Source organism: Pristiophorus japonicus, chromosome 7, assembly GCF_044704955.1.
Source record: "Pristiophorus japonicus isolate sPriJap1 chromosome 7, sPriJap1.hap1, whole genome shotgun sequence".
NCBI classification, from domain to species: domain Eukaryota; kingdom Metazoa; phylum Chordata; class Chondrichthyes; family Pristiophoridae; genus Pristiophorus; species Pristiophorus japonicus.
In genome coordinates, this window is record NC_091983.1 from 221263424 (window position 1) to 221287521 (window position 24098).

Below are 24098 nucleotides of genomic sequence, written 5' to 3' on the forward strand. Positions count from 1 at the left end.
GGGAGCTTGCTGTACACATATTGGCAGCTGTGTTTCCTACATTATAACAGTGACTACACTTTAAAAAGTACTTCATTGGGTGTGAAGCGCTTTGAGACGCCCCGAGGTCGTGAACAGCGCTATATAAATACAAGTCTTTCTTTCTTTCTTTCTTCACTGGCACGATGGGCCGAATGGCCTCCTCTGCTGTACAGTGCCAGTGAGCAGGGATGTGTCTAATTGGGGAAACTCCTTTGATGAGTGGAGGTTTCCCAGGCACATTTCAGTTCCCATCGGAGGCAAGCAGTTTTGATGGGGCACCAGGGATATTAGTAGCCTTGACTAGAAGTTGAGGTGGGGAGATCTCGAACAAGCGGGCATAAACTTAAAGTTCAAGCTAGACCGTTCAGGAGTGAAATCAGGAGGCAATTTTCCCACACATAAGGCGTGTGGAAATCTGGGAACTCTCTCCCTTAAAAGACTGTGGTTGCTGGGGATCCATTGGAGCCTTAAAAAGACCAAGATCGCTGGATTGTTGTTGGGTAAGGGTATCGCGGGACAGGAGCAAAGGTGGATAATCGGCGACCAGCCGTGGTCGAATTGATATGCTGATAGGGTGAGATGGGGTAGGGTGAGAGGAGGCTCGTGTGGAGCACAAACACCAGCACAGACCAGTTGAGCCTGTTTCTGTGCCGCAAATTCTGTGTAGCTCTGTGTATGTTGGAACAGGCCTGAGGGGCTCAATTACCTCCTATTTCTACGTTCCACCCACACCCCCAAGAGACAGTTGGGTGCTGTGATGAGGGGTTGGAGGGTATCGGCCTCTATGGACGGATGAGTTAGAGGGGCCGAATGGCACGTTATAGTCCCGGGCAGACCTCATGCCTTACCTGATGGGCGGTGTTTCTGACTGGGATATTGTGGGTGGATAGCGATCGGGAGGGAATGGTTGGTGGTCCTTTCTGCCGTGCACCGTGCTGTGCTGGTGCCTTATTGCTGTTCCAAATCAATGGAGGTTGCCTATCGGAATCGAAAAACCTTTATCCGTGAGACTGATGTCAATCCTCTCAGAGAATGGATTCGACGGCCCAGGCACCTTTTGGCTTGTTCTTTTGATATTGTGGCCTGGATGCGTTGTGCCTGTTTTTCGGGCGCTAAGTGGCCTACTAAGTCCCCCCAGTATGGCAGGCAGGAAGCGGGGTTCCGGCCAGAGGTGCGCGCCTGCCATATTGGTAGTGGAGATTGCGCTGGCAGCTGCAACGCAAGGTGGCAGGAGGGCGCGAGGGCAGGAGGGCGCGAGTGGAGAAGGGCAGGAGAGCGCGAGGGCAGGAGGGGCGAGGGCAGGAGGGGCGAGGGCAGGAGGACGTGAGGGCAGGAAGGTACGAGGGCAGGAGGGGCAAGGGAAGGATGACGTGAGGGCAGGAAGGTACGAGGGCAGGAGGGGCAAGGGAAGGAGGGCGTGAGGGCAGGAGGGTGCGAGGGAAGGAGGGCGTGAGGGCAGGAGGGCGTGAGTGGAGGAGGGCAGGAGAGCGCGAGGGCAGGCGGGTGCGAGTGGAGGAGGGCAGGAGGGGCGAGGGCAGGAGGGTGCGAGGGAAGGAGGGCACAAGGGCAGGAGGGCGTGAGTGGAGGAGGGCAGGAGAGCGCGAGGGCAGGAGGGTGAGAGTGGAGAAAGGCAGGAGGGGCGAGGGCAGGAGGGGCAAGGGCAGGAAGGCGCGAGGGCGCGAGGGCAGGAGGGCGCGAGGGCAGGAGGGGCAAGGGCAGGAAGGCGCGAGGGCAGGAAGGCGCGAGGGCACGAGGGCAGGAGGGGCGAGGGCAGGAGGGCGCGAGGGCAGGAGGGCGCGAGGGCAGGAGGGTGCGAGGGAAGGAGGGCGCGAGGGCAGGAGGGTGTGAGGGAAGGAGGACGCGAGGGCAGGAGGGTGCGAAGGATGGAGGGTGCGAGGGCAGGAGGGCGCGAGGGAAGGAGGGCGCGAGGGCAGGAGGGCGCGAGGGCAGGAGGGTGTGAGGGAAGGAGGACGCGAGGGCAGGAGGGCGCGAGGGCGCGAGGGCAGGAGGGTGTGAGGGAAGGAGGACGCGAGGGCAGGAAGGCGTGAGGGCGCGAGGGCAGGTGGGTGTGAGGGAAGGAGGACGCGAGGGCAGGAGGGCGCGAGGGAAGGAGGGCGCGAGGGAAGGAGGGTGCGAGGGCAGGAGGGCGCGAGGGCACGAGGGCAGGGGAGTTGCGATGACAGGGGAGGTGCGATGATCTCCCACCATCTCAACATGGCCCTAACCCGCAGGAAGGACTCCTCAGTTGTCGTTTTAATTTCCTTGCCCATTTTACTGGCTCTGGGACAAAGGGCCGTCACGGACACGATAATGACGGGCCGAATAGCCTTCCTCTGTGCCGTATCAGTCTATGATTCTACGATTTTTCTCCCCTCCTCTCCTGAAGGCGCTGGTTCTTGCCAGGACAACATTCTCAGGGTGTACGTGCCTTCAGTATCCCCACCCCACCCAATGTGACTATTATTCAGATACCCAGAGAGTGAGTGTCCATGGGCTGTTCCACCATGGGGGGGGGGCGCGCCCCAGTCGAGCCCATCTCCCGTCCTCTCCCGATTCCACACTTGAGCTGCTCTCCAGCCATCGGGATGGGGGCCCCCTGGCCCCCGCCCCCCCCCCCCCCCCCCCCACCACTCCCCCAAAACCCTGGCGCCTCTGAGGCGAATTTGCAGCACCTGCTCTCACACCGGAGCAACTAACGGCACAGCATCGGGATCGATCCCGAAACTCTCTCGGTCTGATTGTCTCAGTGAGCTGAGTTAGTCAAACTCTCGGCAGCTCCCAGTTTCTAGTTTTTATCATGTGCTAAAGCCAGTCTCAGAGGGCCATAACTCTTCCATATATATATATCTCTATATAAATCAATCAGTTCCAAAGATCTGGGATTCTTTGTAACATCCTGTCGTAGTTTCTGTTGCGTCTATTTCTGTGGAAGATTTGTTTTAAACACAGAGGGTGAATGACGTTGTTGAGCAGGGGAAGCGGACTGGAGAGGAGTTCTCGAGCTCACCGTGTGAGGGAACAGGATTCACATTTCCTGCAGGCTCCCATTAACCCTGTGTGGCTTTACACAATCAGGAGAAAATCTTTACAGCTCTTCCCCCTCCCCCCCATCCCTCCTTTCCTGAAGGCGCCCTCCAGTACTTGGTGCCAATGGACATTCCTCCAGTGCCGTGCTTGACACTGAATGTCAGCGAACTATTCGACTGTGGAGGCTTCGGAGCCCAGGCTAACTTTGGTCCAGACCCAGGGTCACTAGACAGCGGGCAGGAGTGGGAGCCCCTGGATTGATTTCACCCATCATTAGTTTAGGGGCAACTGAGACCGATCATAGGATCTCTACTGTGGCACAGAGATCAGCTTCTGAGAGAGGAGTGGGAGCGGAAACTGGAGAGAGGGAGTGTGAGAGAGGGAACTAGAGAGAGGGAGTGTGAGAGCAGGAACTGGAGAGAGGGAGTGTGGGAGTGGAGAGAGGGACTGTGGGAGTGGAGAAAGGGAGTGTGGGAGTGGGAATTGGAGAGAGGGAATGTGGGAGTGGAGAAAGGGAGCGTGGGAGTGGGAATTGGAGAGAGGGAGTGTGGGAGTGCAGAGAGGGAGTGTGAGAGGAGAGAGAGAATGTGTGAGTGGAACCTGGAGAGAGGGAATGTGAGAGTGGAGAGAGGGAGTGTGAGAGTGGAGAGAGGGAGTGTGAGAGTGGGACCTGGAGAGAGGGAGTGTGAGAGTGGAGAGAGGGAGTGTGAGAGTGGGACCTGGAGAGAAGGAATGTGACAATGGAGAGAGGGAGTGTGTGAGTGGCACCTGGAGAGAGGGAGTGTGAGAATGGAGAGAGGGAATGTGTGAGTGGGACCTGGAGAGAGGGAGTGTGAAATAGGAGAGAGGGAGTGTAAGAGTGGAGAGAAGGAATGTGAGAATGGAGAGAGGGAGTGTGTGAGTGGGACCTGGAGAGAGGGAATGTGAGAATGGAGAGAGGGAGTGTGTGAGTGGGACCTGGAGAGAGGGAGTGTGAGAGTGGAGAGAGGGAGTGTGTGAGTGAAACCTGGAGAGAGGGAGTGCAAGACCAGCAACCTTAATTAAAATCTTACAAAATAAAATAACAATTTATATTACACACCAAAAAAGCTAGTATTAAACTGCTGGATTGTCATTAAAAACCCATCTGGTTCACTAATATCCTTCAGGAAAGGAAATCTGCCGTCCTTACCCAGTCTGACCTGTATATGACTCTTAACTGCCCTCTGAAATGTCCTCGTAAGCCATTCAGTTGTCAAGAAGGTGTCTCACCACCACCTCCCCTAGGGCAATTAAGGACGGGCAATAAATGCTGGCCTTGCCAGTGATGCCCACATCCCGTGAATTAATAAAAAAAAAACGTCCCAAGGTGGTTCAAAGCAGCGTATCAGGCTAAGAAATTGACACCGAGCCAAAATAGCAGACATTAGGAGGGGAGACTAAAAGCTTGGAGGAGGGGTAGAGATGCGGAACAGTTTGGGGAGGGAATTCCAGAGCTTAGGGCCCAGGCAGCTGAAGGCACGGCCACCAATGGTGGTGCGAAGGGAGTGGGCAATGGACATGGGGCCAGAGGATGTGTTATACACACCACACAATCCCCACAGGTTGAGCAGTGTATGAGTGACGGCTCAAGCACCTAGTGCAATGATTTCAGAGTCTGAGCCTCACAGCGGGGCAAACCATGCACCAGAGTGGACAGGGAGGGCTTTGAATTCATGGGTTAAAATGGGAGGCAATTGCTGTTTTCAAATTGAGCGGCCGAGGTGATAGGTCGCAGTCAGTTAGCTGGGACGTCATCAAGGTCAAAGAGAGTAGGAGTTAACTCGAAAAGACTCAGGAATGGGGTGGGGTGAGGTGGGGGCGGGGAGGTTCAAAAGCCTGCAGACTGTAAGAAATTCCGGAGAAACTTCTTTACCCAGAGGGTGGCGAGAATGTGGAACTCGCTGCCACAGGGAGTGGTTGAGGCGAATAGTATCGATGCATTTCAGCGGCAGCTAGATAAACACATGAGGGAGAAAGGAACTGAAGGATATGTTGATGGGGTGAGATGAAGGGCGATGGGAGGTGGCTCGAGTGGAGCATAAACACTGGCACGGACCAATTGGGCCGAATGGCCTGTTTCTGAGCAGTAAAATTCTACTTAATGTTGGCGGAAGGCTTTGAGATCTCCGCGCCCCTCCAATTCTGGCCTGCTACACTTCCCCGATTTTAATCGCTCCGCCATTGGCGGCTGTGCCTTCAGCTGCTGAGTCCCTAAGTTCTGGATTTCCCTCCCTAAACCTCTCCGTCTCTCCCTCTCCTCTTTTAAGACGCTCCTTAAAACCTACCTCTTTGACCAAGCTGTTGGTCGCCTGCCTGATAGCTCCTCCTGTAGCTCGGTGTCAGACATGTTTTTATTGAGAGCGCTCTTGTGCAGCGCCTTGGGACATTTTGCTCCGTTAAATGCGCTAGCTAAATGTAAGTTGTTGTTGTTGAAGGGAAGGTGAAGAATTCCACAGGGACGGGAACCTGGGAAAGTTTGAGTTGGGATAGAAAACGTTGCAATGAGTCCAACGAGGGGGGGGGCGGGGGGGCGGAGTGTGTGGGATACTGAATTTAGAACAAGAGGCGAAGGGTCAGAGACAACAATGACAATAATAGCATCACGAAACAGAGACAAGACGGAGAGAGAGAGAGAGAGAGAGAGAGTGAGGGGTTGGAGGTCAGAGGTGAGTGCGAGGTCACCTACCAGACAACAAGATTTTTCTTGTGCCACTTCCAAACTGTTCTCTCCCTGTTCTTTTCCACGAACAATGGTTAACTGTGGAGAGATACCCAGGGCTATCTCTGCAGTGAATGGAGAGGCTGAGGTTGCACAAGCAGGCGATTTCACACTGGCCTGTGGGCTCTTTCCATTGCGAGTGTTCGGTTCAGTGCAGCATGAACCCAGTAGTTGTTCTGCAGGCTGTTGTCCTGTGAGATCTTGCAGTATACCGTACATTTATACAGCACCTTTCACATAACCAGGAGGATCAGTGGGCAACCGTTGAGGAGGTTGGGCCTCTACTCAATGGAATTCAGAAGAATGAGAGGTGATCTTATCGAAACGTATAAGATTATGAGGGAGCTTGATGAGGTGGATGCAGAGAGGATGTTTCCACTGAGGGGGGAGACTAGAACTAGAGGGCATGATCTTAGAATAAGGGGCCACCCATTTAAAACAGAGACGAGGAGAAATTTCTTCTCTCTGAGGGTTGTAAATCTGTGGAATTCGCTGCCTCAGAGAGTTGTGGAGGCTGGGTCATTGAATAAATTTAAGACAGAAATTGACAGTTTCTTAACCGATAAGGGAATAAGGCGTTATGGGGAGCGGGCAGGGAAGTGGACCTGAGTCCATTATCAGATCAGCCATGATCGTATTAAATAGCGGAGCAGGCTCAAGGGGCCGTATGGCCTACTCCTGTTCCTATTTCTTATGTTCTTATGTAATAGTACTGGGGGAGTAGGATACTAACTAATGTTTTTGTTTCATGGGTTCTTTGCTTAAGAATTCATAGCAACATATTGCTATTCAGAACTAGTTGGTTTATTAACAAGAGGTTTAACAATCACACTGCACATTACCAGTTCATCCACTAGGCTCACAACTGCATACCTCATCGTGGATGGCCGAGGCCCAACTGGCTGGGGTTTTATTGAGTCTTGTGAACATCACGTGACTGGCTAAGCCACTCACAATGCAACAGCTCTACCAACCTGTGAGCATCCTCACAGGGGCATACATTACAGACACCGTCCATTCCACTGAACTAGTGCAGTTTGTACCCGTGGGTTTGGGATTGATCCAAATCCATGTCAGATGGAAAGGTGACACCACAAAACTGCTCCAGCATTTAACCTGCAGTTTATCATCACATTATCTTATGTCAAAGTTAAACCATGCAGCCTCGGTAGCTCACTCCCAGGCAACTGATACCTTTGATGTGTTAGGCAGTGTTATATAATGTGGAATCAGAATGGGGCAGGTGAGAGAGACACTGCAGGCTCGATTCGCATCCCTTCTGCAGAATCTGTCGCTCCAGGTGCCTCTGGGCTTCTATGCTTGGTCTGTGGGACATTGTAATGTGGGATAGTATCATTCGACCTGTGGTATATTGTAACATTGTCAGTGGGCTATTGTCACATGACCTGTGGAATAGCGGTGTGTGATCGTGTCATATAGTTCTTGCTCAGTGATAAAGAAAGAAACTTCAAGAGAGAGAGAGAGAGAGGGGGAGAGGGAGGAAGAGTGAGTGAAAGGGAATGAGAGAAAGAGAGGAAGAGAGCAAGAAAGAGAGAGAAAGAAAAAGAGTGAAAGAGAGAGACAAAGAGAGAGAGAGGAAGAGAGAGTGGAAAATAATGTAAGCTTCAATCAGATTGTGATAATGATCTCCGTTAGTAATTCATTGCAGCCAGAACCTTGACTGTGACTGCCTGTGTTTTCAGTTTCTTTCACCCGTTCCCTGTAGAGTGTCAACAGGCGAATACACTGCATGGGCCTGCAGGCCGGGGAGATCTTGGATCCTCCCCCTGAGGTCCTGAGCTAACCCATCCTGACTGAGGTGGTGCTGGAAACTGGCCTCAAGATAAGGGGTGCGGGAGGCCAGAAATAACTCAGCCAGACCGTTAATCCGGGCACTGAAAGTGTGAACGTGCACTCACAGAAATGGGCTGGTCCGAGGAGGGTGGCAGGGGATGGTAGAGGGTGTCGAGGGTGGTAGAGGGTGGAAGAGGGTGCGAGGATTGGCCTGGGAGCCAGAAATTAGTCAGAGTTCTCCCTCCTTATGTGGCCAGTGATGAATCCTGGAGCGTGCATTTATGGGCAATACGTGGGCACAGAATGCCCACACATCAGTGCCTTGGTTCACACATGGGGACAGCTGGCAGTGTGTAATCATGTCCAGCGAGAGTGTGTGGGGGGTGGGATGTCAGCGTGGGTATATGAGTGTGTGCATGTGTGTTTATGAGTGCATGTGGGTGGGTGCGTGCGTGAGTATTTAAGTGTGCATATATATATATATATTTGAATGTGTGGTGGTGCATGTGTGTGTGGGTCTGTGTGCACGCGTATGTTTATATATGTGTCTGTGTATGAGTATGTGGGGAGTGCATGGGTGTGTTTGTGTGCACATGTGTATGCATATGAGTGTATGTGTGTAGGGGCAGTGTTTGTGTGTACAGGGGTGTGTGTGTACAGGAGTGTGTGTGTGTACAGGAGTGTGTGTGTACAGGAGTGTGTGTGTGTACAGGATTGTGTGTGCACAGGAGTGTGTGTGTGTACAGGAGTGTGTGTGTACAAGAGTGTGTGTGTGTACATGATTGTGTGTGTACAGGAGTGTGCGTGTACAGGAGTGTGTGTGTGTACATGATTGTGTGTGTACAGGAGTGTGTGTGTGTGTACAGGAGTGTGTGTGTGTATGTTTGAGTGTAGGGACAGTGTGTGTGTGTACAGGAGTGCATGTGTGTACAGGAGTGTGTGTGTGTGTATAGGCATGTGTGTGTACAGGAGTGTGTGTGTTTATGTATGAGTGTAGGGACAGTGTGTGTATGTGTGTGTGTACAGGAGTGTATGTGTGTACAGGAGTGTATGTGTGTGTGTACAGGAGTGTGTGTGTGTGTATATATGAGTGTAGGGACAGTGTGTGTGTACACGAGTGTATGTGAGTACAGGAGTGTGTGTGTGTGTCCAGGAGTGTGTGTGTGTGTGTACAGGCGTGTGTGTGTGTGTATATATGAGTGCAGGGACAGTGTGTGTGTGTATACAGGTGTGTATGTGTTCACAGGAGTGTGTGTGTGTGTGTGTGTGTGTATGTATGAGTGTAGGGACAGTGTGTGTGTGTACAGGAGTGTGTGTGTATGTATGAGTGTAGGGACAGTGTGTGTGTGTGTGTGTACAGGAGTGTGTGTGTGTGTATATGAGTGTAGGGACAGTATGTGCGTACAGGAGTGTGTGTATGTACAGGAGTGTGTGTGTATATATGAGTGTAGGGACAATGTGTGTGAGTAGAGGAGTGTGTGTATGTACATGAGTGTGTGTGTGTGTGTGTGTGTGTGTATATGAGTGTAGGGACAGTGTGTGTGTACACAAGTGTATGTGAGTACAGGAGTGTGTGTGTGTGTCCAGGAGTGTGTGTGTGTGTACAGGCGTGTGTGCATGTAGATATGAGTGCAGGGACAGTGTGTGTGTGTACAGGTGTGTATGTGTGCACAGGAGTGTGTGTGTGTGTGTATGTATGAGTGTAGGGACAGTGTGTGTGTGTGTATGTATGAGTGTAGCGACAGTGTGTGTGTGTACAGGAGTGTGTGTGTATGTGTGTATATATGAGTGTAGGGACAGTGTGTGTGTACAGGAGTGTGTGTATGTACAGGAGTGTGTGTGTATATATGAGTGTAGGGACAGTGTGTGTGTGAACAGGAGTGTGTGTATGTACAGGAGTGTGTGTGTATATATGAGTGTAGGGACAGTGTGTGTGTGTACAGGAGTGTGTGTATGTACATGAGTGTGTGTGTGTGTGTGTGTGTATATGAGTGTAGGGACAGTGTGTGTGTACAGGAGTGTGTGTGTGTACAGGAGTGTGTGTGTACAGGAGTGTGTGTGTGTACATGATTGTGTGTGTACAGGAGTGTGTGTGTGTACAGGAGTGTGTGTGTGTATGTATGAGTGTAGGGACAGTGTGTGTGTGTGTGTACAGGAGTGCATGTGTGTATAGGAGTGTGTGTGTGTATAGGCGTGTGTGTGTACAGGAGTGTGTGTGTTTATGTATGAGTGTAGGGACAGTGTGTGTATGTGTGTGTATACAGAAGTGTATGTGTGTACAGGAGTGTGTGTGTGTGTGTGTACAGGAGTGTGTGTGTTTATGTATGAGTGTAGGGACAGTGTGTGTGTACAGGAGTTTATGTGTGTACAGGAGTGTGTGTGTGTATATAAATGAGTGTAGGGACAGTGTGTGTGTACACGAGTGTATGTGAGTACAGGAGTGTGTGTGTGTGTCCAGGAGTGTGTGTGTGTGTACAGTCGTGTGCGTGTGTGTGTACAGGAGTGCATGTGTGTATAGGAGTGTGTGTGTGTATAGGCGTGTGTGTGTACAGGAGTATGTGTGTTTATGTATGAGTGTAGGGACAGTGTGTGTATGTGTGTGTAAACAGGAGTGTATGTGTGTACAGGAGTGTGTGTGTGTGTGTACAGGAGTGTGTGTGTTTATGTATGAGTGTAGGGACAGTGTGTGTGTGTATACAGGTGTGTATGTGTTCACAGGTGTGTGTGTGTGTGTGTGTATGTATGAGTCTAGGGACAGTGTGTGTGTGTACAGGAGTGTGTGTGTGTGTATGTATGAGTGTAGGGACAGTGTGTGTGTGTACAGGAGTGTGTGTGTATATATGAGTGTAGGGACAGTGTGTGTGTGTACAGGAGTGTGTGTATGTACATGAGTGTGTGTGTGTGTGTATATGAGTGTAGGGACAGTGTGTGTGTACACGAGTGTATGTGAGTACAGGAGTGTGTGTGTGTGTCCAGGAGTGTGTGTGTGTGTACAGGCGTGTGTGTATGTAGATATGAGTGCAGGGACAGTGTGTGTGTGTACAGGTGTGTATGTGTGCACAGGAGTGTGTGTGTGTGTGTGTGTGTGTATGTATGAGTGTAGGGACAGTGTGTGTGTGTGTATGTATGAGTGTAGGGACAGTGTGTGTGTACAGGAGTGTGTGTATGTACAGGAGTGTGCGTGTATATATGAGTGTAGGGACAGTGTGTGTATGTACATGAGTGTGTGTGTGTGTGTGTGTGTGTATATGAGTGTAGGGACAGTGTGTGTGTACAGGAGTGTGTGTATGTACAGGAGTGTGTGTGTGTCCAGCAGTGTGTGCAAATGAGTGTGTGTGTGTGCTTTTTGCGTGCATGTGCATGTGTGTCGGTATGTTTGTGGGTGTGTGTGTGTGTGTGTGCATGTCCATGCACCATTTTCTTTACAGCAGTGTGGTGAGGCCCTCTTGATGCAGATCGGACCCTCCCACTCACATAAGCCTGTGAATCGCTGACCCACTGTGGAAAGATCAGACATTTTCCCCTATGATAAGAGTCAGGCGGGCTGATGTTCCATGCGATCACATCAGGGTTGGCCCTGACGCAGGCCCGTCGTTATCTCTTCGTCTCTGTTGCTTCTTGTCAGCTATTTTTGTTTTGAAGCCCAGAGCCTTTTGCGCTGCTTGGAAAATTAATATATTTTTTTAAGTGACTTTCTAATTGACAAGAGACTAATTTACTAAATATGTTAGGGCGGACGCAGGATAATATAAACTCCTCCCCCCCGCCCCGCACTGTCAGATCACTCGCCACTGTCAGTGTCTGCAGAAGGGAGCTATCATTATTCCAGCCTAACAATAATCTGTATGCACCCAACAAGCAATTTAGTTCACGGTTTCAAGTTTTCTATCCACTTGGGGGAGAGGGTTGTATCTTCACGAACCCACACTGCCAACACTCCCTGTTGCTCAGTGGGCAGCACTCTCGCCTCTGAGGCAGAAGGTTGTGGGTTCAGGTCCCACTCCAGGGACTTGGGCACAAACATCTAAGCTGACCCTCCAGTGCAGTGCTGAGGGAGTGCTGCACTGTCAGAGGTGCTGTCTTTCGGATGAGACGTTAAACCGAGGCCCCCGTCTGCTCTCTTTGGTGGCCGTAAAAGATCCTAATGCACTATTTCAGCTGAGTTATCCTGCTGTCCTGGCCAATATTTATCCCTCAATCATCATAACAAAAACAGATCATCTGGTCATTCTCACATTGGTGTTTGTGGGAGCTTGCTGTGCGCAAATTAGCTGCCGCGTTTCCTCATTACAACACTTCAAAAAGTACTTCATTGGCTGGAATGATAGGCGCTATATAAATGCAAGCCCTTGCCTTTTATTGCTGTCCGTTATGTGTACAGTGAAAGATAAGATTGTGGCGTATTTGGATAAAAATAAAACCATAAACGATAGCCAATATGTGCTCATGAAGGGGAGGTCTTGCCAATCGAATTTACCGGTTTTCACTGAGGGTGTGACTGCAGGGTTTGAAAGACAATGGATGTATGTGGTGTATTCAGATTGCAGTAAGGCCTTTGATACAGTTCCTGTGGAAAGAAAGAAATGTATATGGAAAGTGAAAGAGTTCTCACTGACAATAAATGAAAGCTGTCGCATCCATGCCCGGCAGCAGTGAGTAAAGCAAATCAGATGTTGGGAAGTATTGGATGATCAATATTGAGCTGAAATTGTGTGGTAATCCTACTACTTAATAAATGATTGGTGTGACCACACTTTGAATACTGTGCACAGTCCTCGTTGTCAGCGTGCAGGCAGGATCCTGCAGCTATTGAGAGGATACAGGAGCTAGAAGCCAGACTGACTGAGGGCTTGGAGGGATTGGGTTAGGAGGATCGATGATGCAAATTGGACCTGCTCCCACTGGAAAAGACAAGGTTGATGTGATAGGATTGCGGTGGTTAGGATTCTAAATGGGCCTCGATAATGTCGACCGTGACAAGTCGTTTCGCCTACAGGTGAAGGGAGGTGAATTCAAATCTAATCTGCGGAAACAGTGACCCTGATTTTAACTCCTCCCCTCCACCTTGCCGTCTGGTGGAAACCAGGCAAGGAGGGTGGGATCAAATGGATTGAGAGACCTGCCCACTTCCCTCTCACCCCAAGCAGGCAGCTCCTCTTTGAATATGCTGATAGGGCTCCGATCATGTCGTCAGGCCTTGTCGACCTTCTGCTTTGACTGGAGGACTGAGCGGGGAACGGCTCCACCATTGGGCAAGCAGCCGGGAGCCGGATCGAGGGAGGGTCCAGCAGAGGACCAGCAAGGTCAGTTTGACTAACGTTTTTTTAGGTTCCCTGGTGGGGCCAGACGGGGCAGTGATTCTCCTCCAAGGAAGCCTCGGGCCTCTCTTGCCCCGGACGGGCCTCCCCCGATTGCGATCAACCCCTGCCCCTTTTCACCACTTGCCTGACTGCCGGCTGACCATCTTATTCCCGCGGGAGTTCCCTCCCCGGCAACGGCCTCCGGACACCATGAATTCCGGCAGGAGTTCCCCGGCAACGGCCCTTCCGACACCACGAATTACCATGGGAGTTCCCCGGCAACAGCCTCCTGACACCACGAATTCCTGCCGGAGTTCCCCGGCAACGGCCCTCCGACACCACGAATTCCCGCTCCTACCCGTAGGCCAGGCAGTAATTCCTGCTGGGTTCGGCCAAGAGTCCGGGCCTGGAGATGGAATTTAGGACCCGGTAGTTAAAATCTCTCCGGACATTCAACATACGAGCTTGTTGTTTGGCCCAGGACCCTCGCACAGGATGAAATGGGGGACATTATTTCAGTGAGCGAGTAGCCAATGTATGGAACAGGCTTCCTCGGGAGATGCTAGAAGCACAGAGTGTTGCTTCATTCAAAGACGAATTAGATGCAGTGGATTTCTTTCAGAAAATAACAGCCGGAAATTGCAGGCGGAGGACTCCGACCACAAGAATATTTAGGAATGTGCTTGGTGGTCCCGGAGGAACGAACACTTGCGCTCCGAGGCCTCCATGCGCAGCCCAGCGTGGGGGCCCACGTATTCCAGGAGCGTATGTGCATCCTGGGATCACATGGGACAGACCAACCAATGAAAATGGTGTATTCCCATTCACAATTATGGTGAGTTCCATTTGTACGGATATCAGCATTACTGTGAATGGGGATACTCCCAAAAACACGTAAATACTTTAAATAAATAAGAAAAACACTTCACATATTTAAAATTAATTGAAAATCAATGTTTAGACAAAAAAATGTTGGTGAAATTTTTTTAACATGTTTTAATCGGGGCAAAAAATAAACTTACCTTAATGGACAAGATTTTTAATATAAAAATTATTGCTAACAGTTTATTTCTCTCTCTTTTAAAACTCTGACGCTGGCCTGCTTTCACCAGGCGTAAGTGTTTGAAGGACATTCGCTGGGCAGGAGTTGGGCAAATAGCCCAAATCTCCACCCGCGAAGGCCCTTATCCCGAGGATGCATTGGAACTGCCAAGAGAAATGTTGACAGTTCGTAAGTGCCGGATTTCGGCACATGCGCTTTGCGCACCTCAGCCCGAAGCTTGCGGGGCCTCTTCGGGCGCGTGCACATCATACGCACCTGGAGAGGCCGCACTTTCAGGGCCAATTCTTCGGGATACTGAGTAATCTCAGAGATGTCATAGAAGGAAACAGCACAGAAGAAGGCCATTCGGCCCATCTTGCCTTTGTAGAGCTGTCCAATTAGAACTCCACTTTAAGTATTCATCCAAAAGTTATTATTGAAACTACTGCCACCACCCTTTCAGGCACTGCAGTCCAGATCACAATATCATCATCATAGGCAGTCCCTTGAAATCGAGGAAGACTTGCTTCCACTCTAAAAATGAGTTCTTAGGTGACTGAACAGTCCAATACGGGAATTACAGTCTCTGTCACAGGTGGGACAGACAGTGGTTGAAGGAAATGGGTGGGACAGGTTTGCCGCACACTCCTTCCGCTGCCTACGCTTGTTTTCTGCATGCTCGCGGCGACGAGATTCGAGGAGCTCAGCGCCCTCCCGGATGCTCTTCCTCCACTTAGGGCAGTCTTTGGCCAGGGACTCCCAGGTGTCAGTGGGGATGTTGCACATTATCAAGGAGGCTTTGTGGGTGTCCTTGAAAAGTTTCATTTGCCCACCTTCGCTGCGTAAAAACAATTCACATCTCCTCTCTAGTTCTTTTGCCATTTACCTTAAATCTGTGTCCTCCGGTTCCTGACCCTTCTCTCCACTCGAAACAGTTTCTCATTATTTACTCTTATCAAAACTGCTCATGATTTTGAATGCATCTATCAAATCTCCTCTTAACTTTCTCTGCTCTAATATCAACGTGCAGTAAGTGTGGCATGTTTGGTAGGAACAAGGGACTGAATGGATGGGGGAAAGGGGGCGATCCCACAGGGTTGACCGTACCCAGAGAAGCCTTGCTGAATGGGCCGTCTTGCTCGCTCGTCGTTGTTTTGCCGTAACCATGCACTGTGCCATCTCTGCCATGCCCGAGTGCCCGGGGTGGGTTGACGACTGGCCTGTGCCAGTGGGGTTGGACCACTCAGCCTATTCTCGGCCAGAAACAGCATCAGCTGGTGCCGGAGTAGTGGCTGGACAGGGTGGGACGGTTCAGTCCTTCACTGGTGGCCTGGCAGAGAACCTCACTCACAGCACAGGAGTCCGCTGCAGCCCGGGGCTGACAGTAATGACAGGCTGGGCTGGAATGAAGGCAGCACCAAGGGGCAAAGGTGGAAGGTAGTCAGCAAACTGTGCACCTGAATTGCGGAAATTGTAAAATACTCGGAGTGAGTGCTTAAAGTGCTTACGGCACTACCCTACAGGGCTACGGACCAAGAGCTGGAAAGTGGGATTAGGTTGGATAGCTCTTGGTCATCCGGCACGGATACGATGGGCCAAATGGCCTCCTTCCATGCTGTAAATTTCTATGATTCTATGAACAGGCAGGAATCCCAGTGACTCAACAGTTAGTCCTGATATGTACAATCTCTCTATTACATTCTCCTTCGCTCAGCAATGATCGTCCCACCTCCTAACTCCAAAATGTGCCATAATATAGACTCATTCAATACTGACCATTCTCTCTCTCTCCATTACTGACCATTCTCTCTCTCTCCATTACTGACCATTCTCTCTCTCTCTCTCTCTCTTCATTACTGATCATTCTCTCTCTCTCTCTCCATTACTGATCATTCTCTCTCTCTCTCTCCATTACTGACCATTCTCTCTCTCTCCATTACCGATCATTCTCTCTCTCTCCATTACTGATCATTCTCTCTCTCTCTCTCTCTCCATTACTGATCATTCTCTCTCTCTCTCTTCATTACTGATCATTCTCTCTCTCTCTCTCCATTACTGATCATTCTCTCACTCTCCAATACTGATCATTCTCTCTCTCTCTCCATTACTGATCATTCTCTCTCTCTCTCCATTATTGATCATTCTCTCTCTCTCTCTCTCTCTCTCCATTACTGATCATTCTCTCTCTCTCTCTCTCTCTCCATTACTGATCATTCTCTCTCTCTCTCTCTCACCATTACTGATCATTCTCTCTCTCTCTCTCCATTACTGATCATTCTCTCTCTCTCTCCATCACTGATCATTCTCTCTGTCTCTCTCTCTCTCCATTACTGATCATTCTCTCTCTCCATTACTGATCATTCTCTCTCTCTCTCTCCATTACTGATCATTCTCTCTCTCTCTCTCCATTACTGATCATTCTCTCTCTCTCTATCTGTCTCCATTACTGATCATTCAATCTCTCTCTCTCTCTCTCTCTTCATCATTGACCATTCTCTCTCTCTCTCTCCATTACTGATCATTCTCTCTCTCTCTCCATTACTGATCATTCTCTCTCTCTCTCTCTCTCCATTACTGATCATTCTCTCTCTCCATTACTGATCACTCTCTCTCTCTCCATTACTGATCATTCTCTCTCTCTCCATTACTGATCGTTCTCTCTCTCTCTCCATTACTGATCACTCTCTCTCTCTCCATTACTGATCATTCTCTCTCTCTCCATTACTGATCGTTCTCTCTCTCCATTACTGATCATTCTCTCTCTCCGTTACTGATCATTCTCTCTCTCTCTCTCCATTACTGATCACTCTCTCTCTCTCTCTCCATTACTGACCATTCTCTCTCTCTCCATTACTGATCGTTCTCTTCTCTCTCTCTCCAATACTGACCATTCTCTCTCTCTCCATTACTGATCATTCTCTCTCTCTCCATTACTGATCATTCTCTCTCTCTCTCTCTCTCTCTCCATTACTGATCATTCTCTCTCTCTCCATTACTGATCATTCTCTCTCTCTCTCCATTACTGATCATTCTCTCTCTCTCTCTCTCCATTATTGATCATTCTCTCTCTCTCTCTCTCTCTCCATTACTGATCATTCTCTCTCTCTCTCTCTCTCTCCATTACTGATCATTCTCTCCCTCTCTCTCTCTCCATTACTGATCATTCTCTCTCTCTCTCCATTACTGATCATTCTCTCTCTCTCTCCATCACTGATCATTCTCTCTGTCTCTCTCTCTCTCTCCATTACTGATCATTCACTCTCTCCATTACTGATCATTCTCTCTCTCTCTCTCTCCATTACTGATCATTCTCTCTCTCTCTCTCCATTACTGATCATTCTCTCTCTCTCTATCTGTCTCCATTACTGATCATTCAATCTCTCTCTCTCTCTCTTCATTACTGACCATTCTCTCTCTCTCTCTCCATTACTGATCATTCTCTCTCTCTCCATTACTGATCATTCTCTCTCTCTCTCTCTCTCTCTCCATTACTGATCATTCTCTCTCTCTCCATTACTGATCACTCTCTCTCTCTCTCTATTACTGATCACTCTCTCTCTCTCTCTCCATTACTGACCATTCTCTCTCTCTCCATTACTGTTCGTTCTCTCTCTCTCTCCATTACTGATCATTCTCTCTCTCCGTTACTGATCATTCTCTCTCTCTCTCTCCATTACTGATCACTCTCTCTCTCTCTCTCCATTACTGACCATTCTCTCTCTCTCCATTACTAATCGTTCTCTCTCTCTCTCTCTCTCTCCAATACTGACCGTTCTCTCTCTCTCCATTACTGATCATTCTCTCTCTCTCTCTCCATTACTGACCATTCCCTCTCTCTCCATTACTGATCATTCTCTCTCTCTCTCCATTACTGATCATCTCTCTCTCTCTCTCTCCATTACTGATCATTCTCTCTCTCTCCATTACTGATCATTCTCTATCTCTCTCTCTCTCCATTACTGATCATTCTCTCTCTCTCCATTACTGATCATTCTCTCTCTCTCTCCATTACTGATCATTCTCTCTCTCCATTACTGATCATTCTCTCTCTCTCTCTCTCTCTCCATTACTGATCATTCTCTCTCTCTCTCCATTACTGATTATTCTCTCTCTCCATTACTGATCATTCTCACTCTCTCTCCATTACTGATCATTCTCTCTCTCTCCATTACTGACCATTCTCTCTCTCTCTCTCTCTCTCCATTACTGATCATTCTCTCTCTCTCTCCATTACTGATTATTCTCTCTCTCTCTCTCTCCATTACTGATCATTCTCTCTCTCTCTCTCCATTACTGATCATTCTCTCTCTCTCTCCATCACTGATCATTCTCTCTGTTTCTCTCTCTCTCCATTACTGACCATTCTCTCTCTCCATTACTGATCATTCTCTCTCTCTCTCTCTCTCTCCATTAGTGATCATTCTCTCTCTCTCCATTACTGATCATTCTCTCTCTCTCTCTCCATTACTGATCATTCTCTCTCTCTCCATTACTGATCATTCTCTCTCTCTCTCCATTACTGATCATTCTCTCTCTCTCCATTACTGATCATTCTCTCTCTCTCTCTCTCCATTACTGATCATTCTCTCTCTCTCTCCATTACTGATTATTCTCTCTCTCTCTCTCTCTCCATTACTGATCATTCTCTCTCTCTCTCTCCATTACTGATCATTCTCTCTCTCTCCATCACTGATCATTCTCTCTGTCTCTCTCTCTCTCCATTACTGATCATTCTCTCTCTCCATTACTGATCATTCTCTCTCTCTCTCTCCATTACTGATCATTCTCTCTCTCTCTCTCCATTACTGATCATTCTCTCTCTCTCCATCTGTCTCCATTACTGATCATTCAATCTCTCTCTCTCTCTCTTCATTACTGACCATTCTCTCTCTCTCTCTCCATTACTGATCATTCTCTCTCTCTCTCCATTACTGATCATTCTCTCTCTCTCTCTCTCTCTCCATTACTGATCATTCTCTCTCTCCATTACTGATCACTCTCTCTCTCTCCATTACTGATCATTCTCTCTCTCTCCATTACTGATCATTCTCTCTATCTCTCCATTACTGATCACTCTCTCTCTCTCCATTACTGATCATTCTCTCTCTCTCCATTACTGATCGTTCTCTCTCTCTCTCCATTACTGATCATTCTCTCTCTCCGTTACTGATCATTCTCTCTCTCTCTCTCCATTACTGATCACTATCTCTCTCTCTCCATTACTGACCATTCTCTCTCTCTCCATTACTGATCGTTCTCTCTCTCTCTCTCTCCAATACTGACCATTCTCTCTCTCTCCATTACTGATCATTCTCTCTCTCTCCATTACTGATCATTCTCTCTCTCTCTCTCTCTCCATTACTGATCATTCTCTCTCTCTCCATTACTGATCATTCTCTCTGTCTCTCTCTCTCTCCATTACTGATTATTCTCTCTCTCTCTCTCCATTATTGATCATTCTCTCTCTCTCTCTCTCTCTCTCCATTACTGATCATTCTCTCTCTCTCTCTCTCTCTCTCCATTACTGATCATTCTCTCTCTCTCCATTACTGATCATTCTCTCTGTCTCTCTCTCTCTCCATTACTGATCATTCTCTCTCTCTCTCTCTCCATTATTGATCATTCTCTCTCTCTCTCTCTCTCTCTCCATTACTGATCATTCTCTCTCTCTCTCTCTCTCTCCATTACTGATCATTCTCTCCCTCTCTCTCTCTCCATTACTGATCATTCTCTCTCTCCATTACTGATCATTCTCTCTCTCTCTCTCCATTACTGATCACTAATGGAGAGAGAGAGAATGATCAGTAATGGAGAGAGAGAGAGAGAGAGAGAGTGAGAATGATCAGTAATGGAGAGGAGGAGAGAGAGAGAGAGAGAGAATGATCAGTAATGGAGAGAGAGAGAATGATCCGTAATGGAGAGAAAGAGAGAGAGAATGATCAGTAATGGAGAGCGAGAGAGAGAGAATGATCAGTAATGGAGAGAGAGAAAGAATGATCAGTAATGGAGAGAGAGAGAGAGAATGATCAGTAAAGGAGAAAGAGAGAGAATGATCAGTAATGGAGAGAGAGAGAGAGAGAATGGTCAGTAATGGAGAGAGAGAGAATGGTCAGTAATGGAGAGAGAGAATGGTCAGTAATGGAGAGAGAGAATGATCAGTAATGGAGAGAGAGAGAAAATGATCAGTAATGGAGAGAGATAGAGAGAATGATCAGTAATGGAGAGAGAGAGAATGGTCAGTAATGGAGAGAGAGAGAGAGAGAATGATCAGTAATGGAGAGAGAGAGAGAATGATCAGTAATGGAGAGAGATGGAGAGAGTGAGTGATCAGTAATGGAGAGAGAGAGAGAGAATGATCAGTAATGGAGAGAGAGAGAGAATGTTCAGTAATGGAGAGAGAGAGAGAATGTTCAGTAATGGAGAGAGAGAGAGAGAATGATCAGTAATGGAGAATGAGAGAGAGAGAGAATGATCGGTAATGGAGAGAGAGAGAATGATCCGTAATGGAGAGAGAGAGAATGATCAGTAATGGAGAGAGAGAGAGAGAGAATGGTCAGTAATGGAGAGAGAGAGAGAGAGAGAGAATGATCAGTAATGGAGAGAGAGAGAATGATCAGTAATGGAGAGAGAGAGAGAGAGATAGAATGATCAGTAATGGAGAGAGAGAGAGAGAGAGAATGATCTCTCCATTACTGACCATTCTCTCTCCATTAATGATCATTCTCTCTCTCTCTCTCCATTACTGATCATTCTCTGTCTCTCTCCATTACTGAACATTCTCTCTCTCCATTACTGATCATTCTCGCTCTATCCATTACTGATCATTCTCTCTCTCTCTCTCCATTACTGATCATTCTCTCTTTCACTCTCCATAGCTGATCATTCTGTCATCATTCTCTCTCTCTAAATTTCTCTCCATTACCGATTAATCTTTCTCTCTCTCCGTTGCTGATCATTCCATCTCCATTACTGATCATTCTAAGAACATAAGAACATAAGAAATAGGAACAGGAGTAGGCCATTGGCCCCTGGAGCCTGCTCTGCCATACAATAAGATCATGGCTGATCTGATCATGGACTCAGCTCCACTTCCCTGCCCATTCCCCATAAGCACTGGAAAAAGTGCGGAAAAATTGATAAGGATATTACCAAAATTGTGAGATTGCAACAATCAGAAAAGATTGTGTAGAAGAAAAGACTAATAGGAGACCTGAAAGAGGTCTTTAAACATTGTGAAGAGGTTCGATAGGGTGGACGTGGAGAAGCTGGTTCCACTTGTGGGTGAGTCCAGAACATGGAGGCAAAAATATTAGAAAGCCATTAATAGATCAAATAAAGAATTTCTTTCAGCCAGAGAGTGGTGAGAATGTGGAACTTGCTGCCAGATGGAGTGGTTGAAGCAGTTAGCATTGATGCGTACATAAGGGAAGAGTTGGGATATGGGGGAAGGGGGGGAAGGGAACATTAGACTGGGCGAGGCTCGTGTGGAGTATAAACACCAGCACAGGCTGTTGGATTCATTGTAATGCTAAATCGACCTGGTCCTACTCACTGATTATACAGGTAGGCTTCTCTCTGACCCTGAATATGTAACACACACCCACACAGTAGTTAGTTATTCTCAGGATGTGGGCATATTTATTGCCTTTCTGGGCCTACTTTGATATGAATTGTTTTATAACTGGATGGGTTCCTAGCCTCGTCAGAGTCAACCACATAGTGTGGGACGGGAGTTACATGTGGGCCAGACCAGATGGGGTGGCAGATTTTCTTCTCGGAAGGACATTAATGAACCAGTTGGGTTTTTACAATGAAACAGCAGCTTTCGTGGTTATTTTTCCTGTATTAACTCACAATGGACCACATTCATTGAACTGACTTCCCAGCTTACCTTGGTGGGATCTGAACTCACAACCTCAGAGATGCTAATCCAGTGCCAGAACCACGAGGCTACCCTACCCTGTAGACAACAACAAAAACAACAGCAACTTGTATTTATAAGGCGCATTTAACGTCGCAAAACATCCCAAGGTGCTCCACGGGAGCGTTATAAAACAAAATTTGACTGAGTTGCATAAAGAGATATTAAGGCAGGTGACCAAAAGCTTGATCAAAGAGGTAGGCGTTAAGGAGCGTCTTAAAGGAGGAGAGAGAGGCGGAGAGGTTTAGGGAGAGAATTCCAGAGCTCAGGGCCTTGGCAGCTGAAGACGTGGCCAACAGTAGTGGATCGATTAAAATCGGGGATGTTCAAGAGGCCAGAATTGGAGGAGCACAGATATCTCGCGTATACAGCGCCTTATCCTATCTCTCACAGCGTCCCAAATAGCGTCACACGCAAGGAACTGCTTTGAAGCATAGTGACTGTAGTTATGTCGGCAAATGCAGCAGCCACTGTGCACATAGCAAGATCCCACTGACAGCAATTGGATGAATGACCTTGCAAGAGAAAAAAAGAGCACCTGATTATCTGAGTGGTCATTATTGGATGTCTTGTGGCCAGGGGTGAGGCAGTGCCATGTGTTCATGCCCTGAGAGGCAGCGCGGGCTGGGTGGAGTGGAAACTATGAGTGAATCAGTTAGCCAGTGCTCGGAGGATGTGGTGAGCTGACTGGTCACCACGGCCGATAGCTCAGATACATTTCAGAAGAAGTGGTCTTCCTCGGCGAAAGGCTCAGCGGCAAATCAGCGGGTGTGTGTCCTGTGGGGCTACAAAAAACCTTCACGTGGCTGGTCGGAATTGTTTAGTGCTCAGCTTTTGATTGTTACTTACCCACATACAGATACAGTTACATACATCAGGACATAAACAACGAACGAAAGTGCATTTCTGTAGCGCCTTTCACAACCCTCAGGACATCCCAAAGTGTTTCACAGCCAATGAAGTATTTTTTGAAGTGTAGTCAACAAGAAGTTGTATTTATATAGCGCCTTTAATGTAGTGAAACGTCCCAAGGTGCTTCACAGGAGCGTTATGAGATAAAAAAATTTGACACTGGGCTGCATAAGGAGAAGTCAGGGCAGGTGACCAAAACCTTGGTCAAAGAGGTACGTTTTAAGGAGCGTCTTGAAGGAGGGAAGAGAGGTAGAGAGGTGGAGAAGTTTAGGCAGGGAGTTCCAGAGCTTGGGGCCTGGGCAACAGAAGGCACGGCCACCAATGGTTGAGCGATTATAATCAGGGAGGCTGAATAGGGCAGAATTAGAGGAGCGCAGACATCTCGGGTAGTTGTGGGGCTGGAGGAGATTACAGAGATACGGAGGGGTGAGGCCATGGAGGAAATTGAAAATAAGAATGAGAATTTAGAAATTAGTCACTGCTGTAATGTAAGAAACGCAGCAGCCAATATGGGCACAGCGAGATCCTACAAACAGCAACGTGATACATGACCAAATTATCTGTTTTTTTAAGTGACGTTGGTTGAAGGATAAACATTGGCCCATTACAATCGGTAGAACGCAATGCTTTTCTTTGAAATAGTGCCATGTGATCTTTTACACCGACCCAAGAGAGCAGACGGGGCCTCGGTTTAATGTCTCATCCGAACGACGGCACCTCCAACAGCGCAGCACTCCCTCGGCACTGCACTAGAGTGTCAGGCCTGGATTCTGTGCTCAAGTCTCCGGAGTGGGGCGTGAACATCCTGTACTTTAATTGTGAGGTTAAACAGAGTAACCACGACACTACCGTACTCTAACACTCACAAAGCATGTTTTGGTCTCTCTGAGAGTTTTGTCACCCAAAGCTGACATTTTGGAGTTCCCGTTCTGGCCACAGATCAGAAGCACTTCACTCTTTCTCCTTTGTACTCTAAATGTCACCATGACTATGGTAAATCATTGAAACGGCCCTCTGGCCCTTCTCTTCCCCCCCCCCCCCTCGCCTCCCCTTCCCCTGACCCCCAGTCCCCCCACATTCCAGCTCAGAGGCGGATGGAAAACAGTAAGTCTTGAGGCCTTGTGAATCAAGTGACCGACTGTCAGCGAATGAAAAGTAACAAGGCTTGTGCAACCAGAGAGGGCCCACATGTGGCAGCAAGGCCCATTCTTTTAAATTTCACTGGCAAAAAGCCTCACAGGGCTGTTGTGTGTTAAAAAAACTAGTGAGCACTGCTGTGATTATCAGCCCCCACTGTGTTACACAGTGCTTACAGCGCAGGAACAGGCTGCGTTCAACACA

At 48.3% G+C, this 24098-nt stretch overlaps 1 protein-coding gene across 1 annotated transcript in view; it reads left to right on the forward strand.

The window, feature by feature from the left end:
* The window catches only part of LOC139266672 (inositol-trisphosphate 3-kinase B-like), a 123079-nt gene that overhangs the window by 1877 nt on the left and 97104 nt on the right, over positions 1-24098 (forward strand). The window lies entirely within an intron of this gene.